Raw genomic sequence first — 19,002 nt, 5'->3', positions numbered from 1 at the left:
CCATATCGAAGTAGTTCATCTAAGAAAGCAATATTGCTATTTGACATTTGTTTGCATTGCGCACTTGCTTTTATATGCGCAAATGTAAAAAATTCTTCGATGTGGCCATTTTAACCCCCTGATCTAAATCCATCTGCGCTTGCGAAGCTGTAATCCGCGCGGATACTGTAAGTGAGCTTTTAGTCTCGGCGCGGGGTGAACCGCTACAAAATCCGCCTAAACAGCGTCGGTGCAATTCGTCGTGTGGGCATAGCCTTAAACGTCAAAGCTACTTCTTTACTCTGTTACCTTTTGCTGTAATTTTGTGGTGGCTGAGAAATAATCAAAACGAGAAAGGTTAAGGTACAAATAGAGACTACTTGCACCGAGAGACTTAAGTACAGTTGAGATCTTCAATATTTTGTTTCCTTCAATTAAATAAAAGTTATTGTTACAACGCCTAAGCGTTTTAGGTAAAAATAATTTAGAAATATAGATGTAATTTTAAATGATTTACAGTATGTTACCATCATTGCACGCGCGTCGGAGCAGTGTAGTTGAGTATGCTCCATATCCACTCAGACTAATTGAAGGGAGTCATGTACCGGACAGTGGGACGTATGTAGGTTATATTAATATACATTGTAGATATTTCTTTATTGTTCTATTAATTGAATATTATTTTCTGTGATCAGATTTTAGAGCAGACCTGTCATTACTTTCAGCTGCCAAAAAATGTATATAAAGCGCGGGACAAAGCGTCTGATTACCATATTTTTCATACGCTGTCAACAACAAATAGCTGGGGTAGGACGTATTAATCACGGGGGCTCGTAAACTAGCGGTTATCGTGCAGGCTGGGTCCACAACAATAGTGTCCGGTAGAGGCTCAAACAATGTATTCACTGTCTTTCATTCGCACAGTACAAACAAACGGGACGGTTACATGTGTGGACCCAGTACGCATGCGCGCGGCATCTGTCTTTCCCTATCTCGTGAGGCTGCACTCCGAAACGTCTTAACTACCAAATGCCCGTATACCGTAACTTTAGGCGTCAAAGTTGATTTTCCTTCGAGCAGCGTGATTCTGGACTCAAGTCTCGACATTTCACAGCGGCAATAAGCTTCCAGGACCAAAATTTTTAGATGTCTGCAGCGCTTGCGGAGATCGGGACGTATCTGCCGCGTCGCGTCGCCAACTATATTGTTACGCGTAAATTGAAACTCTCGGTCGTCTGAAATTTCAGTGTTATAAAAATATCCTAATTAGAGAGTGGTGTTCTGTGGGATGGTGACAGATCCGTCTTTTTGTGAAACTTGAGTGGCACTCGGATTTTTTTTTGGATTGAAGTAAGTTGAGAAGTTTCACTTTTTATCGTCCGTTTTGAAGGAAACTTAAATGTAAGTTTTTATAATATTTTACTAAGGTAACAATTAATCTTATCTGCTTTTCCGTCACTTTTAAGTCCTGAATGATCATTTTAGATGACGCAAGGTTTTTAAATGGATACTTATTATGTTTGTTAACGTTTTTAAATGAGTAATGAAATCTTATTAGTATTGTAAATGAGTATCTGTCTTAAGAAATATTAAGTAAGTTTAAGCCGTCTAATATTCCATCCATAATTATTATTATTGTAGTTTAAAATGGAGATTGTGATAAAAATCGCAATGCTTAGATGCAGAAAATGAAGAAGGGTCCAGCTAGGAGGCTATTCCAAACACATTCTCAAATATAGATATATACCTACCTCACTACATAAATATTATTTACAATTAATGTATAAATTTATTATTGATTTATTTTAAAGAATGTATGAGTCATGCACGGAGGCCGTTCTCGCTATTTAATCATGAAAGCGTTTTAAATAGAATAAACTAAATTTAAAAAAAAAAACTACCAAGTAATTAAATGTTGTATGCACAGCATGGATCGTACTTTCCTATTTAGCTTTTTTTCCAACAATGGGTCGGTAAAACAACTCTCTCGTAAATATTTTCCAGATTACATTGATGGTACCGGACCAATGAGTTATTAATTTATCTTAAGTGCAGTTTTCACTAACACTTTTGGCTTGACCATAAAGACGGCGATACGGCTCACCATTTATCACGTTGATGTAACAATAAGCTCGGTGAGGTGTGGGTACTTAGTTCATCTTGCGATTAATCTACTTCTACTACCCCATTAGGATATAATATTGCTTATGTTATGTTTGAGTATGTTGCTACATTGATTAGGTTCTTCATGAAAAATTTACTAATAACAAGGGATGTTTTGAAATTCTAATTTGCCCTAGTAAAATCAGGAAATTGAATCTGTTTTCTTTATCTTTACTGACGCGCTTGTTTCGCTATAAAGTTTGAGTAATAACGGATGCTATAAAACTCTCGTAAATAAAATAAAATGCCAATTTCTAACGACGAAGTTCAAACAAAGTGTGCCTATAAAATTGTTATTAGTCTCTATTTTCGGTTACCATTTGGCTAATTTCCTGTATCGTCATTATTATATATTATAACATTTGCCTTCGAGCCGACAATACACTTTTGTATTTTTTTTTATATTTTATTTCCGATTCATAAAACCAGACAGTTTTGAAAGCAAGCTACTTGGTACTGACGCAAATTAAAAAAAAACTGCATGCTCTACCTTAATCTACATCATTTTTAAACTGATTTCTCATCGGTATAAGTGGAACTAAAACTCGTCTTTTAGTTCGCAGTACTAAAAGCTACTACAGGACGACTTTTAGTTACTTTTAGAGCGTTCAAATATTTTTTCTATGACTTATTGTAGATTCGTTGCAAATGTCTTGAGCGTACAAATGCGGAGCGCTGAGGGCTCTCACCCGGTATTACATACATACATAAACTCACGCCCGTAATCCCTAATGGGGTGGGCAGAGCCACAAGTAATCAAAGACAACTTGCAGCCACTGTTGATACGAACCCGACCCGGCATTAAATTAAAGACAACAGGTCTGAGGGCCCCCAGTTAAGCACGAACCTCCGCTCAGGGCCTCGTCTGATAGGATAATATCTAAAAGAATAAATCGACCCTAGTGGGTCGATAGCGGTAAGCGCTCGACTCGCAAAGAAGAAGAAGAAGCGCTGAATGAGGGAAAACGTTGACCACGCTGGTACTGGCATTTGCCACCACTCTAGGTATCCGAGTCATGGTATAATAATGATGAACTGTGTACCAGGTATGTTTAGTGATATCGTAAGTACTTCTTTTATCGTGAGGGTTGTGAAGTGTCAGTTATTATTATTGAGCCACCGTGGCCTCCGTGGTCCAGTGGTTGAGCGTTGTGCTCGCGATCCGGAGGGCTTGGTTCGAATCCCGGTGGGGACAAATCACAAAAATCACTTTGTGATCCCTAGTTTGGTTAGGACATTACAGGCTGATCACCTGATTGCCCAAAAAGTAAGATGATCCGTGCTTCGGAAGGCACGTTAAGCCGTTGGTCCCGGTTACTACTTACTGATGTAAGTACGTAGTCGTCACATGAGTCATGTCAGGGGCCTATGGCGGCTCAATAATAACCCTGACACCATGGTTGATGCGGTTGGTAATCCACCTCACAACCCACACGATAGAAGAAGAATGAAAATAATTATTGCTTGATATTTGGCTCATTTATATAGAATTATGTTGCTACCTATATTGCTTCTCTTTATTTTGATCAGAGTAGTAATGGGTGGAAGACGTAATTGTGCCTGGGTGTAATAAAAAGTGTTATCATTTATACCCAAAACCAAAGATAAAAGATGCATAAGTCTGTTATCCATGATATTAGAAGGTTAAACGAAGGAAACTCTGTACAGCGCCATCTATATTGTTTTTGAGAAACGCGGCCTGAAAAGTCACTCTTTATAATTGATAGATATATAGATAAAACTTTGCTTTCTATTTTACCGTTTGTAAACGGATTATTTACAATTGGATATTCCCTGACTCCCCTTTGATTTGCTTGATTCACCGGGATTCGAACCCGGGAATATTTCATTAATATCGGGATTTCGGGATTATTTTCATTAATATATGCTTCTGCCATTATTTTGGAATAATTATGTACCCGAGTAATGAGAAAATAGGTAATTATCGTTAAAGCAACGCCGTCTATACCGTTTTTGGTGAATGTAGCCTTGGAAATTCCTCATTGAAATAGGATAAATTTAAAACAGTTTACATTTTTGTTTACCATTTTATCTTTCTTTGTAGTAGGATATAATACAACGAGTGAACCGAAAATGTAATGTCTCGCAAATATTTATTTTTATAAAACTGAAATCAAATTGATTACTTTTCAGTGAACCGTCTTTTTTCTGGCAAAAACAATCTTAATTACTCGTCATTTGTGATTACGTTTATCTCTATCCTTGACTGGGAACAGAAATTTGCTTAATATAATTATAACTGATTTATAAATTACTTACCACAAGATTAACTTGGAAGGAAAGTTTTAGCCGCACGAGTTGGCTTTTACGCGTGTGTGAAATTTACTTACTCAGATTAATTAGCTCAGTAACAACCACAGCATACATAAAATAATACTGAAGATATTTTTTTATCTAAAAGTTATTCATGATCATCATCATCACTAATTTAAGAGCCACGCTCTTGTCGGTGTAGCATTCTCCATGCTACTTTTTAGGGAAAATAGGGCAGTGGTTTCCCCTTTTGCCTTCCGCCCCGCAGTATTCTATCTGACGCGAGTGGGATGGCGCCCAAAGTAGTCACTTTTACTAGGACTCTTGTCCTCCCCCTCTGAATAGTACTAACAGTTACTGCTGCCCTCTGTCAGGTTCCAGTTTATAGTCCCTGTGACTTGCCCCTTTCGTCCTGCATTGCCGTACCGAAGCTCCCATCTCTGCCTCTGCAACCGTTGAGGTCTTCATGCGTATCCCTGGGCAAGGGTTCTCCGTTATACGCTGTAGGTCTGAGTCCCTATTCGAACTCAGCCACCATCTCACTCCAGCCTACTGAAACAAGAGGCGTCTACTGCCGCGGCAACGACGCGCTGAACAGGAATTGCGATTGCGGGGTCGGTATCGGGGTCCTGAAGTGTTTGGTGTCGCGAGCTGATTGGCTGCCTCTATGGCTAGAATAATCGGATCGTCGGGATCGTATATTACGTCCTTCGGACGCCGATACTTTTCAGTACCAAAGGAAAACAGTATAAAGCGAATATTGGTGGTAAGACTGGCATAGGAAGACCTAGAAGGACCTATATTGACCAAATTGGAGATGCCCTTAGAACAGGTTCAGCAAGATCTACTGCACGTGTTTCTTACGATTCTGTAATGTAACTACTAGCCCCGATTCCTGCAGACACATCCTTATTTTATTTTAAGTTATACCTGTATTTTTCTTATTCGCCGAAAAGGAAAGGGACGGATGATTGACAACTGTTAGTTTTAAAATGAATGAATAACCCCGGGCGAATAAAATAGGCATCTCGCTCATAAGGAACCCGTTTGAAGTGTGCTGTGAACTTGATTCTGTCCGGTTATTAGTCAACGTCAAATTTTAAATTTCTGCTTAAAATTGACGTTTGTTCCATAAATGTTATGCCTAATAACTACCCGGCCCTTTCTTTTTCAGCGAATAATAAAATGACAGGTACAACTTAAAATAAAATTAGATGGTATGTACAGGAATCAGCACCGCTATCTGTGTAATGCCCGTTAACTGACCTACGAACGCCAATTAGTTTAATTAATGTTTATTACGGAAAGATTTTCATTGTTATTTGCTATTTGTGGAGTAATATTATCTTAATGGCGAGAGTAAATCATTATTAAGTTCTAATTCACCCTTGTGTAACTATTTGGTCAACGAATTTGTATGAACAAATTCGTTGACCAAATAGTTACACAAGAAGTTAATTCATGAGAATTGTGGAAGATTTATAATTTTTCATTCAATAAGATCCCACTTTGTAAAGACAGTGACCGACGGGGCCCTTATAGCCAAGTTGCAAACGATTACAACAAGCAACGGTGCTCGTTTACAATTATCGCTTTCTGAATCTCTTGAAACTTGACTAAGTCCGATTGAGTTTCGCACGAATCTATGGCTACCTTCATAGTTTATATATAGAGTTATTTATATATATAGCCATAGATTCGAGTGAGATTCGATCGAGGGCCTTAGCCAAGGTTCAAGAGATTAAGGGTGGCTTGCGTAAGGGTCTTTAAACATGATAGTATAATCGAGCACCGTTGCTTGTTGTAATCGTTTGCAGCTTGGCTATAAGGGCCCTGTCGGTCACTGTCTTTCCGAAGTGCGATCTTAATGAATGAGAAATTATAAATCTTCCACAATTCATATAGAGCAACATACATTTCTGTTTCTGTAGTAACATACCTATCGTATCTAAACCAATGCTTTCATTCAGTACTCTACTGGTGATGCGTCAAAAAAATCCTTGCGAATTGTACGGACATGTGAACATCTATAAAGACGTCACTGGGTACAACAAAAGGAAAACAAAACACACTCGGATAATAAAACAAAGTCATTATATTTCTGCGCATTTCCTTTCAATACGAAAACAAGAAATATTGTTTTGTAATTATTTTGATATTTTATACAAATATGTGTGCTTTGGAGATAAACAGTGTCTTATTATTACCGTTGGTACTGACATGATATGTTCATAAAGGGCGAAATTCAATTTTCCGCCTTCGTTGTCGTTGCCCCGTTTGTTCGTAATGGACTTTGGAGACACCTGGTCTATATTGGTGTTTTTCTCGTCTGCCAGCCACAGGGGTCGCAATTTTGTCTTTTCATAATAAGAAATCGGTTTTCAATTTGCACCAATGAAAAGCGTAAGCTTTGGAATGGGGATGTTTTGCCATTCGGCTGTCTACGGTCATCGAATGGTTGTAGATTGTGAAAAGGGACACATATATACTTACATAATACATACTATAGCCGTCCTTCAAATAAAAACACTTTGCACTGTTTAGCTATTTAATTATTCTACTCAAGAAGGTTAAAACTATAAAAATAAAGGATATTGTAAAGTTAGTATTATGATCAGTGAACAAAAAAAACTATAGCGAGCGGGCGGGGGCGGACAGTGCGCTTATTTGGCGCGCGATTTGCGCCAATAGGTGGCGCGTTTATTTTACTCGCTATAATACGTCCTTTTTGTTATAGATAACAGATACGACACGACATGTCGAACAATATTCACAAAATAACTTTCACGTTAGGATTCAGGTGAACGACACGAAATATTCACACAATACAAACTTCCGACGGATTACACTATAAAACCTTCTGTACTTAACTTGGTAATCCTTTAATAACGACAAAGTTATTAACTCTACAATGATTTTGACATTTCCACAGTAATAAAAGGCAGCAATTTGTGCAAGAGGGCGTTTACCCTTGTCAGAACTTTTTCAATTATGCTCGACCATAACGTACCATCTACTTGAGATATTCGTAAACATATTTATTATACGAGTAATGGGAACAAGTTTAATACGAGTTGCGAGTTGAAGTGAAACTTGTTAAGGTCGTGGCGTGATCTTGATATATGAGCTGTCTAATATCATCTTTCTTCGTCTACTCACACACAATACTTGCTAAAGAAGCCAGAAGCTTACGGTGTTACAATAAAATTATTGTATTATAATTTTATAATACGAACCTTGCAAAACTTAATAATAGAAATGCAAAATATTTATAAGATTTAATATATAACTCTAATGTCGCTTCAAATCAATCTGTTTTGGGCTGGTTTTCCCTTCACGGATTGGAGAGGCAATCGCTTCTGTAACAAACCGGACCTGTCAAATCTTCAGGTTAGGTTATTAGGTAAGCGGACCCTGTGGAAAAACGGGATAATGCCAGGGAGATGATGATAGCTTTGTTAAATTCAATAACAAACATACATAAACTCACGCCTATTTCCCACCGGGGTAGGCAGAGACAATGGAATTCCATTTGCTTTGTTCCTGACACACTTATCTTGCTTTCAATAACATACATATTTGGGATAAGAGTAAATTAATAAAAAACAATTTATTCCATATCTACATTTGAAACACAATAATATAAGTACAATCAAACATAATTAAATCGTGTCGAACAGCTAAATAAGTATGCTTATTATTTATTTTCTTGTTATTGAAACTTTAAGATAAATAGTTAGTATTTATTGTTAATATTGTTATGTGGTAAAGGCCGGTCATAGGATGGGTAACCACAAAAAAAAAGAAGTTTTCAACTCGAGTTCCTCCGTGCTTCGGAAGGCACGTTAAGCCGTTGGTCCCGGCTGCATTAGCAATCGTTAATAACCATCAATCCGCACTGGGCCCGCGTGATGGTTTAAGGCCCGATCTCCCTATCAATCCATAGGGAAGGCCCGTGCCCCAGCAGTGGGGACGTTAATGGGCTGATGATGATGATGAGTTAATATTATGATTATGATGTGACAAAATACCTACCAGGCTATAACTGTGGTTAGGTAAGCGGACCCAGTGAGAAACGCAATGAAAACCAAAAAATTCATAATAAATCAATTAGAGTATTAAATGATAATTCAATTTACACACAGTTTAACATTGCCTGGAATTCAATCACATAAATAGCTATCACTTAGACTACTTAGACAGAAGTTCTGCGAAGTTACTTCCTGTTTCTGTCTTACATATCATGTTGTAGTTAGGACTTGAGAACTACCTTCGAGAGTGGCTCAAGTCTAGGAAATTCTCATTAGTGTTGTTCCGATAACGATAGTACGATAGTATCGATACAACAATTTACATTCATTCAAAATTTGCTTTAGTTTATACAGAATGTTAGTGACACTGTACCGCAGAATTACGATCTAAATCATCCCAATAAGTTTTCGGCATGGCATTACTATCACCTGACAGAGGGTAGCAGTAACTATTCAGAGGCTGAGGACAGGAGTCCTAGTATGGCTTTGTAATAGACTACTCTGGGCGCCATCCCACTCGCGTCAGAAACAAGAAACAAGAAACATTTATTGAGAAGCTGTGTAGGTACATACATGCAGAGTACTGCGGGGCGGAAGGCAAGAGGGACACCACTGCCCTATTTTTCCCTAAAAAAGTAGCATGCCACGCCCTTGCGTGGCTCTTAAATTGTTGATGATTACTATCACCCTGTATGGCTTCAATAGTACACGCGTGAACCGAGTAAATAATTTATATTTTAATTATAATAATATGTAAAATTAGTACACGTTTCTAATACTTTATTTACACCATAAACAAAACAGTTACTCACAAAACAAAAATATCAAACAAAACGGAAATAAAATTAAATAAAACTCAAATAAAACAAATTATAATTATAAATAAATACTTAAACCTTCATTAAAAGCCCGCCTCCAATCGTACCTGACGCAAATGTACCCATAATGCTGGCTTCTATAGTCACCGTAATTATGTTTTCGTTTTCGATAGCATCGATATAATTAAAATCTTTTGCCTATAACTCACAATGGATATTATTTATTTTATCAAGTGTCGATAATTTCGATAAAATGCATCGATATACGCAGCAACACTGATTTATTTGCGGTCGGTACAGAACGTAGGGTGGCGCTTATAGCCTGTCTTAGTCTATTGAACACCTGGAATTTGGTATCACTTTCGTGTGCTTACTTGGATGCTAAAGGGTTCAAGTGGTACAGCATGAAATAGGATTATATGGTACCACTTCAACGTGAAGTCGTGGACGTCTCGTAGCCTTAGTTTCAATATGCAATACAATACATTTATAATACAATATATGTCATAATAACGTCGCCTTATTGTGTAATCACATTTGGATGCGATTTTTGTTATCAATACCTCGCAGTAAAGAAACTAGTTTAAATTCAAGTTAAAAAAAATTGATCTCAGCGTTTATCTGGAATAAAATTTATTCAAATAAATGGAGGTTTTGTTAAAGAAAACCATGTTTGCTAGATTTTCACTATAAAGCGAAGATATTTCATATACATGAAGATATTGAACTTGGCATGAGGCGTGGGAGCGCAGTTGGATGAACCGTGGTAGCCCAGTTGGTAGAACGCTTGCTTCTCACTTGAGGTCGTAGGTTCGAATTCAGCACACCTAAACAAATGATAGTCGAATTTGTTTTAGATTTCATGTTTGGATAAATTATTATAACGTGCTCAGCGGTGAAGGAAAACACCATGAGGAAACCCACATTCCCGAAAAATACATTTTCGGAGGTATGTGACCTAACATGTATTGGGCTGGTTTTCCCTTCGTGAGTTGAAAGGTCAGACTGGCAATCGTTTCTGTAAAATCCGGATCTGTCAAATTTTCAGGTTAGATAAACGGACCCTGTGAATAACGGGATAATGCTAAGGAGATGATGATATTTTGAACTTGGCATAAGTAGAGGTGTAACGTTTTTACTTATAACAATTGACACCATTACACTCGAAATTGGCATTTATTGAGAATAGAATGCATAATTTCATGAATAAATGCAAATCGAGGAGCGTACTGCCATAAATTGGCTATAACATCGTCCGTCGCGGTGAACTCTTCTCTATTGACTACGATCGATAGGTCTGTACGTATATATGTCGTGTAGGTTTGTATATGTCGTTGTGCAATAAAGTATTGTTGATTGATTGATTGATAGGTACTGCAAGTTTCTTTTTTGTTAGAATTCAACTAACTGCTTGCCTGACAACTTCTTGTAGAATGCTCTGAGACTATGGAATTCTTTCAGAGCAGAGATTTCCTTCTCAGAAGCGTATAATGACGTAATTCGCAAAAAGGCATTATAAATTTAATTATTACCTACTTACGTACGACGCCTCCGGGGACGAACGGGCAATTTCTACCAATTTTACGACACTTTATCATCACTTTATTGACATTTCTCCCATGGGCCTGACATGAATTATGTATGAACAATTTTATTGGGCTTGATACTTAAAAATAAGGTAGACGATTTATTACATGAAGCTTTTAGCGAATTTGCAGGGGTTGGAACTTAAATTAGTGACAGGGCAATTGGGTTTTTGACATAAATTGAATAAAACATTCTTGTCTAAACAGAAATAATGATTTCTGTGAATTTATTTATTTTTGATAAATGTATGAAGACTTTTTAGGCCGAAGTTCTTTTAAAAAGAGAATAAAGGAGGATACACGACTTGGCTGGGCAAGTTCACCTTTGATTTTTATAGTCCATTAAATTTAGTTTCTGCCGACTCTACCTCTGAGAAAAGTTAAAATTACTTAGGTGTAAGTACGAAACTTTAATCTAACAAAATATTCTAAAATATAAAGCGACGACAGCCTGTGGTGCGTATTCACCACACACCCTCTCAATAAATAAAAAAATATGCAACCCGTTTCATGTGTTAACTTAATTAAGTATGTTCGGTTATTGGCCAATATAAAATTTTGGGAGGGCTTTTTTAAATTGACGTGTGTTTCATCACTTTTATGTCTGTCAAATAACCGTCTCCTTCCTTTTCGGCATGTAAGAAAATGACGGGTATATCTTAAAATAATATTAGGAGGGACGGATGATTCACAGCTCTTAATTTAAGGAAGAATGAGTAAATTAATGAATAACCCGGGCGAATCAAAAAGGTACGTCGCTGGTATGCAATCCGTTTGACGTGCTGTCTACTTAACTGTAACCCGACACAGTTGACGGATTGACGGATGTAAAATTTTTAGACGGTTGGTTTAGATTTGTGCTTAAAATTGACGTGTGTTTCATAAATTTTTATGCTTGTCGATTACCCGTCCCTTTCCTTTTCGGCGGATAAGAAAATGACAGATATTACTTAAAATAAAATTAGACGGTATTTACAGGAATTAGCACCATTATCACCCTACCGAAGTGCGAAAATTTGCAAGAAACATGGTAACCAATGACAAAAAGCGAATGTCCGAGGGTCGCATCACTAACCTTATCGTAAAGTGTCCGGGCGTGCAAGATGGTCTAATGACAGTGGAAATTATAGCCTAGCGGACATTGTCATACTACAAAGAACTGGACTCACAATCTAAAGATTTTTCTAAAAAGCTTCCGAACCTGTTCTGAGGTCCGAACCGTGTCGTAAATACGTATACAATAAAAAATGTAAGTATTATAAGTTCGTTCCTTCAATTGACATTATGGTTATGGTTTTTAACATAAGTAAAGAATATTATTGGATTTACAGTGTAAATTCCACTTTGACACGTCGTCGTTTAGTGAAAAGATGCACCTCGGACACTTTTTTTTTACAGAGATTGGTAGTCTATTTGTTTATATACAAGGTCAATACTAGCGTAGGCAGCATTATGTTTTATGATAGTCCAAATAGTATCCTCCTATTTAACAAGCTTTTAAGTTATACGGCCTGCGGAAAATGGCCGAATAGCCGGACGGTAAAAACTTTTTTACGGTTTTCGAATGGCACTTTTAGTTGCACGGATATGATTTTGTTTTTCGACCCAGTTCGTTCTATTAAAACATTCAGCACTATTTTGTTAGGAGACTAATTTTTCTTAATTTTTTGCTTTAAGGTGGATGTTTTTTTAGAATATGGAACGTAAAACGTTGATGTTAAACATAAAAGTTGTTTCAGCTTTTAAAAGTTAATAATATTGCTCTTATCATATTATACTATACAGGGTATTAGTGACATCGCAACGAAAACTTTGAGGGATGATTCAGCTCATTTTTCTGAGTCAATATCAAGTGGAATTTGCCATCGCAAAAGTATAGAATTGAAAATAATTAATAAAGAAACACAAAAAATCACGAATTTTGCGACAGAAAATTCCACTTGATATTAACTCGGAATCATGGTCTGAATCATGCCTCTCAGTATTTGTTACGATGTCACTACGTAGTTTATTATTTATATAGTTTATTTGTTTTCATTTACGGTAAATGCTGTGAAGGCAAGTATTTCGCAAGCATTTGTACCAAATTATAAAATACTGTCTGTTAAAATTTATATATATGTACCTAAATATTTAAATAAATGAAATAAATTAAAAATTAACTACGTACATTAGAAAAATAATCCCCGCTTATAATTTTGTAACGTTCCATCTAATTCCATAAGTACTTACCGAAAATTAATAAAACAAGAATTAGACACACATTTTTCATCTTTTTCTTGTCTTAGGTTATATTTTGTTTGGCATACTTACTTATAGCTTGAAATCTATGCCTGCCAACAGGATAAGCTACATCGGAGTTAATCATTATCTACTTAATTCTTGTAGCTTTCAAACCTTTGATGAAGCAAGGGAGTTTGCAGCTGCCCTGCACAAAGGAACGAGACTTTAAGGAAATGAAAACGCTCGTGTCCTTAAGGGTCTTTTTCGAGACAACACCCGTGACCCCTGAGGCGCCAAACAATAAGTTACGTCATAAGAATCAAAAAGTATGTGGTGCTCAATAGCGACTATTTTGGCGAGAAGTAACTGGTTACTACCTGATGATGAAAAGGTCGACTACTTAATTCAGCAATACTTAAATTAATCGTCTTCTACAGTATGCCAACAGTGAACAGAGATTATGATTAGATAAGTGCTCCAATTTATGTCATGTCTTTCTTTCCTTTTGACTACATGGCAAATTATGGTGTTATTATCATTATTATATTTAAACGTGATTTTTTTTTGACGTGACTTGTTGTAGATTTGCCGCAGATGGCATTAACTACTTGGCCGGACAAATGGGGAGCGCTGAAGGCTCTCACCCGGTACAACGTTTAAGACAACAGGCCTGAGGGTGCCCAGTTGGGCGCGAACCTCGGCTCAGGGCGTCGTCTGAGAGGAAGAATATTGAAAGGATTAATCGACCCTATGGATTACATTGTGCGATTTGTTTGAGTAAACGCGTTCGCCAGTAGGTACATATCTTTTTTCTTTTTCTGTTAATCCTATTATCCCTGACTCGAAAAACAGATTGGCTTTCCTCGCGATCTTTTGCAGCCTCTGTAGCCTGCTTCCATGACATGCCGATAGCTTTTAATTCTCGGTCAATCGAGCGTCGCCAAGTCTTTTTGGGCCGCCGCTTTTGCATTTTCCACGCGCACACCAGTTCAGAGCTCAGCCTCCACAGTATTTAGCCGAGTCCATCTCCACAGTTCTGCGTACGCACCCTTACCTACATTTATGAAGTATGCACTTGTATCATACATCTGAACCAGATTTCAGAAACAAGTCAAACAAAGGCTCCGTAAAGATAATATCTCCTCGCAATAGACAAAGGAAGGGTCTCAATCATGAAACTGGGGAGTAATTTTTCAGTGGTTGCGTGCCTTTGACGTATTCGCAAAATGAAATTATCCGCGGGTGCTTGTGGGATCCGAAGTTCAGGGTGGATGAAATCTCATTTGGTATCCGCACGGTCGCTAACGATTCCAAGGATCTTCGATGATGTGTTGGCGGAAATTCCGCCAGTTGAGATTGTCCTCATCTGGTTGAGAGGTCCTTTTTGTTACTGTGTTCTAATCATGTGTATCTTTATTCTTTAGTTCTTACAAATAACAAATGAGTGATAAAAATATTCGCTCGTTTTATAACATTCTAGTATTGTTTTGTGTTTTAATATAATACTGAAAATGTGTGTGCGACATAACTACTATTCATTATAATTGTTTAAAATGCAATCGCTTAAATGAAACACCTGTGGAAAGGTATAATTATAAGGTGAGTAGTCTGAAAAGCCGCCGATGCATCATTTAATGGGTTTCAGAACACAACGTTTCAAAAGTTCCTGCAAAGATATGCGTGCGCGAACTTTTTTTTTTAACTTAGCGTAGAGGGAGTTTTTGGCCGGATATCTTAATCGGTTTCCTAAGACATTTTATCTCATCACGTTCGTTTTCGAGAAACTTCTAGGGGCGCCGACAGATCAACGACTCGGTCGACAGCAACAACGTCGCCATGCTGACCCTCCGGCCAAGTAGTTAAACATAACTAGTTCCATTATTCTACCTTTTATTATCTATAATCAATATTTTGCAACACTGATATAATGACGTACACACATACCACCTACTAGACTAGTTCCTGTTCATGTTAGTTAGTAGATAGCATTAGCTACTGCTTGGCGACGTCGTTAGCCGGATGGCCAAGTATGCAATGCCATATGTGGCAAATCTACAATAGCTAATACATTGTTTTAAGTTTACGCGGTTATTATCATAATTAAAACACATAATAACGGGATACGCGGTAAGAACATATAAAATAGGGATACAAATAAAATAGGGATACGCGGTAAGAACCGTTATTATGTGTTTTAATTACAATAGCTAAGACAAGTAAAAAAGAATGCCTTGCTGATTACCGTGAGTGACGACAATTTCGCAGATTCTATTATATGTTGTGATTTTGCTCGTGTGCATCATTACATGGATACAAATAGATACTCCATCATAGAATCATGATGGATAATTAAAATTTGTGTTCCACTAGCATAGGTGGACGCACATAATCGATTTATTGGACGCCATTATTATGAAGTAGACCGTACGGTTTATACTTTAAACAACATGTTTTTGCGGTACACCGTATACAAACAGCGGTGCTGATTCCTGTACACACCATCGAATGTTATTTTAAGTTAAACCTGTCATTTTCTTAACAACGAAAAAGAAAGAGACGGGTAAAAGACAGATATATTTATGGAACACACATCAATTTTAGGCAGAAAAAAACCACAATGATTATGAACTTAACCTAATTTACGTTACGTTAATTGTGGCGTGTTTGGATAAATGACACGCCACAATGGTTATGAACTTAGCCTAATTTAACCTAGGGTTTGTTGATAATACCTTAAAGCTCATGTTTGTGTTAGACTAGCTTTCGCTCGCGTTAAATTCGGGGTAACACGATTTCCCTTTCCTAATGAACAAAATTTTAGCTTCCTACCTTGAAAACTGTGAAAGTCCCATATAAAATTTTACTCCCCTCTTTGAAGGTGTTGGGGCTGATTTCCAAAGGAAAATTTTATGATGTAATAGTCCGCGTACCAATTTTTATCTTTCTACCATGAAATTTGCGGAATGCTCCATACAAAATTCCATCCCGAATTTTAAAGAAGTAGGGGGTGCTAGTGTCACTCTCCATCTCTTCAGCTATCTCCACTTAAAAATCATGTCAATTCATTGCTCCGTTTTGCCGATGCCAAAGACGGTCAATCAAACAGACAAACACATACGTACACGATTTCGCATTTTATAATGTATGGATACGCCGATAGTAATCAATTTGATATTATGCACAAATAAACCATGACTAGATGTAAGCGGATGACGGGTAGTACGCCCGCTGGGAGCGCTGAGGTTACTCATTCGGTAATAATGTAATTATATCTCCATGTAATATAATCTCCATTGAGTGTTGGGAGGAAATTGCTGAGATGCAGCTGGAATGGTTACCTAAAGTCGCAAATCGTGCAGAAAGCTTCGAAGACTTGACTTGTCGCCCTAGATGAGAAGCGTCAAATATAGAAGACTCGTCCAAAGCCCTCTGACACCTACACGTACAACAGTGATGAACAGCTCTACTGCGCTCAATGCGATCGGGTGTTTAAAACAAAGTTCGGTTTCGCCAGGAAGATGATTCAGCTGATGATTCCGAGTTAATATCAAGTGGAATTTTCCGTCAGAAAATTCATGATTTTATTTTCAATTCTTTACTTTTGCGGTGGAAAATTCTACTTGATATTAACTCAGAATCATGAGCCAAATCTTCCCCTTCAGTATTCGTTACGATGTAACTTACAGCATGTGCAACTGTACGGGTGTATGGGTGTTAGTGACACCGCAAGGAAAACTTTGGGGGATGATTCAGACCATGATTCTGAGTAGATATAATTATGTATACAAGCACTGGGTCAGCGTTCATGTCATCACCAGTGCGCTGCGAAAGTAGCTCATTTTGATTTTGTTTTATTTAATTTAATTTGTTTGTTGTTTCAATTTTAAATTGTAATTTAAAACTTCATTTCAATTTCAATTTTGACATTGACGTTTTTTGTATGTCGAAATATGGCTATTATTATTATTGTATGTCTTTTTCATATCTCGGGCCTATGGAGGCCCGGACTTTTGGAAGGCGTGCGTGGTTATTATTATTATTGTATGTCTTTTTCATATCTCGGGCCTATGGAGGCCCGGACTTTTGGAAGGCGTGCGTGGGGCCGAAGCCAACACGTAGAGGCCCCTTAAGACAGTTTAATCTAAATGTGGTGTGACACCAACCGGCGATTATCCCTGTATGCACTATGGGAGCACTCCCATAGTGCATACAGGGATAATCGCCGGTCTTTGGGTGCACACCCAAAGACAATCCCCGGTTCGTGTAGGACTATTGCAAAATATGGGAACAAAGGGAACTGGGCTATTGGGTTGGGGGTTAGTGGACCGGGATACTGGGATATGGGGAACTATGGCGCCTGCTCGACCAATGTTGGTAAACATGGATAAATGAGCAGGCGGTGACTCGCCACTCACTGGATGGGCCACCTATCTAGCCGACGCGACTGGACGGCAAGGCAGCAACATGGTTGTGAGCAGCTCAGGGTGTCGAGAGGTGTACACCGCTTTCTGCGAGGCGGTTTACCCGCCTCACCAACTCGCGACTTATGCATCTTTCACTTCCACCCTGCGAGCGTATAGCTCTAACACCCCACTCTGGCCGGCCAATGAAGGCAAGCCAGAGGTGAGAGTCCTGCGGCCCCCGCTGGGGTCCACTCCGGCCGGCCAGTGAAGGCAAGCCGGAGACGGAGGGCCTGACCGACTCTCGGGGGATCTCAGCTCCGTGGTGTCGTCACTCACCAACAGCTCGCCACAAGCTGGCCTGCGGAGACTGACTGCACTGTTGAATTCACCAGGTTCGCTGATGAATTCACCAGGGGGCGATGGGGTCGTCACATCCCGACGCCTTTATTATTATTATTATTATTATTATATTATTAATTATAGCTACATTTTCAAACAAAGCATATTGTCTCTATAATAACAAAGCAGGACAAAATCCCATCGTCTTAACCTTTGCTGTCATCCGATCCGTTTCCGTTACTCCAGTGTCCATTAACAAAGGTAGATTTTCTGTAATCCATAGCGGAATACTTCGGAGAATTCAATTTAATCCGGTCCCAAAAAGTGGGCCATTAGATAAAGTAATTAGGGACCCCGAAGTGTTCCCTTGCCTGATAAATATTGCAAGTCATCCCCGACGAGTACAAAAACGAATATGTGTTGACCTTTTTTTGCTTGGGAATTTATGGTATCTCTTGTTCGTAGATCTGTCGAGATCTTTTAGTATAATACATACTTACTTATTACTACAGGCATTGAGGATTTTAGTATTTGAGACTTGTTTCATGCTTAACTGAAAAAAACGGTTAACTGTTTCATACTTAAAAGAAAATACTAAACATACATAACGAGGAGTACCTATATACTACACACATCTGCCAACCCCATGGGGATACAGGCATGATGCTTTGTTATGAGAAAACTTTATGATATAAAGTATGTGCTTTAGAGAGAAGTAAAGTTACTTAGATAAAATTGTTGTAGAAATAAATCTCTCTACTATTGAAACGTAACAGATTTTTGTGTTTTTACAAAAGTAAGATATACATATCACATAACATCATTTATAATATAATATAGTATCCTCTATCCCCGAAGGGGTACGCAGAGATGTATATTATTATAAACCCACTTTTCGCCAGCTATATTTAATCTTTCGAACGCCGGAATGCGGATCTCGACCAGATACAATGTAAAATCTATTGTGTCTGGTATCTCGGCATATGAGAGGTTAAGTCCTAAGTAATCGGAAGCGACCCTATTGCTATTAACCGGCACAAATCCTGGAAACCACGTGATGGATTAATTCAAACTCATAAAATCGAATTCAATGGTTTATACCCCAAGCTGGGATTCCAACCCATGACCGAGAAGAGCTATCACGGATTTTAGGATATAAAATAAATAAATGTTGCTACTTGGCATG

The 19,002-nt window shown here is 38.0% G+C and overlaps 1 protein-coding gene across 2 annotated transcripts in view; it reads left to right on the top strand.

Moving 5' to 3' along the window:
- Positions 1–1,141: 1,141 nt before the first annotated feature.
- Positions 1,142–19,002, top strand: part of LOC126370968 (lachesin-like) — an 88,423-nt gene continuing 70,562 nt past the window's right edge. The window contains exon 1 of one of the 2 annotated variants that reach the window (XM_050016141.1): positions 1,142–1,329. The gene's annotated coding sequence lies outside the window, so the exon portion shown is untranslated. Of the gene's footprint in view, positions 1,381–19,002 lie in introns of both variants that reach the window. The other variant, XM_050016140.1, reaches the window with a different exon arrangement.

This window comes from Pectinophora gossypiella, chromosome 11, assembly GCF_024362695.1.
Source record: "Pectinophora gossypiella chromosome 11, ilPecGoss1.1, whole genome shotgun sequence".
NCBI classification, from domain to species: domain Eukaryota; kingdom Metazoa; phylum Arthropoda; class Insecta; order Lepidoptera; family Gelechiidae; genus Pectinophora; species Pectinophora gossypiella.
This window is presented reverse-complemented; position numbering and strand designations above follow the sequence as displayed.